A 1,784-nucleotide genomic window follows, 5' to 3' on the forward strand; every position below is an offset into this window, starting at 1 on the left:
GCCCGGGGCCTCGGGCCAGGGCAGTGCCCGGGAAACGCCCAGGAAATTCGTTTTTGCAGCGTGTTCTCAAGCTGCCTACCTCAAATCACCTCCTGCGCAGCCCGCTCGCTGTTCGTACAGGCTTTTTCTTAGCGTGCTTTCCGGTTTCCGCCCCAGTTAATTTTTTAACCAAAAAGACGCACTACATAGAATTAAAACATCATTGAAAAACACATTTATTTTTCGTTATTATATACACGTATATTGCTTGCTGCCGGTTGTACAATACATAGCTGCAGTTTGGTTTACATCTTTGTTTCATCTTTGAAAATGTTTGCTGCAACAGTCTGCATACAAATCAAGTGTAGGCTAAACACTCCCCCACCACAGTATTCATTAAAATATAAACCAATTGGCCTACACCTGTGATTTGAAAACCTGCCCTTACAGCACTGTTCTAACAGATTTTGCAGGGGTGGGGAAGCCTGAACCCTTCTTTGGAGGATTATTGCCAGGTACACGCTCTTGTTAAACGAATTTAAGACAGACAAGTTTATTGCCATTGTCTTCCTGACAGGTTAGCCGGGAAAAACACCATGCACGTGTGTGCAGGTGTCAGGTAACACGCAAAAAACAGCCGAATGCGTGTTAAGATGCAGGCTTGCGCTTGCTTGCCAAGTATCCAGGTACGCGCTGGTCTTCACTGCCAAGATCATCTAACGTGGTCCCAGCCACCTTCATTTGTTTCGTGTCCTACTGCTAGCAGCTGAAGTAGGAAATCAGCATTTGCTCAGAGAAGGTTGTGGCACGCATGAAGGCTTTTCAATTACGTTAAGCTAACTTGGTGTGAAAAGAATCACCCCCCTTTCCATCTACCTATCGCGATCATTCACCTAATGCTCAGTTTGGTGAAATGCTGCCAGCTGCAGTAGAATCACCTCAAATATGAGTGGCACATGTAAATATTAACTGAAGCTTTTTTTTGAAAATGATTTTCAAAACCCAAAGATCACCCTGCTCATAGGCCGAGCGTAATTGTAGCAATTGTAATTGTCAGTCAACTGACCTGAGCCTTCTGGAGGAGGCAAGGTGATTTATGCCAAAGGCATAAATTGAGAGAAAACAGGATCAAGTTTTGAGAACTCGGCTGGTTCTGCAGCGCTATCCCGCGAAGTGAGGGACTAGGACTTGTATAGTCAATCTTCATCTCTCCATGTGAAAGCAACACAACTTTTAGAGACTTTCCGACCACAGTTTTTCACGTAAGTCCTGTACTGCAGGTAGTGTTTTAACACAGCACGAGAGGAAGAGAATGGAATGCAAACTTGTTTAACAAAAGAAACTATGCAGTTTGTATAAACAGTCCGATCACAAGAGAAGCAGAATTGCTCAAGGACGTTTCAAACTGCATTGCTGGTGAATCTGATCTGATCATGTAATTCCTACATCACTCGATCTTCAAATTCCACTAACATCGTCTGGTCTTTATAATGACACTCAAGTACTCATCCCAAATGCCAGGACAAGACGACAATATGACAAAATAAGACTGCCGTGATACATGGAATGATGAAAGACGTACTCATTCTTGCTAACCACTGAATTGATTTGCTGAATTCCAAGGAAAATACTTAAGGGCTTCAGACAAGAAAAGGGGGCACAGGAGGACTGTAAACAAATGCAAGGATAACTACCTCTGAAGACGTATGTTATTACCCTGTTGAGAGGTTTTCACTAAAGACAGAGATTTGTTTTCTTCGCAGTATTAAGACCTCAACCCGCATAGTTCTTTCTTAAACACACTC

The sequence above is a fragment of the Fulmarus glacialis genome, unplaced genomic scaffold (assembly GCF_000690835.1).
Source record: "Fulmarus glacialis isolate BGI_N327 unplaced genomic scaffold, ASM69083v1 scaffold7651, whole genome shotgun sequence".
NCBI classification, from domain to species: domain Eukaryota; kingdom Metazoa; phylum Chordata; class Aves; order Procellariiformes; family Procellariidae; genus Fulmarus; species Fulmarus glacialis.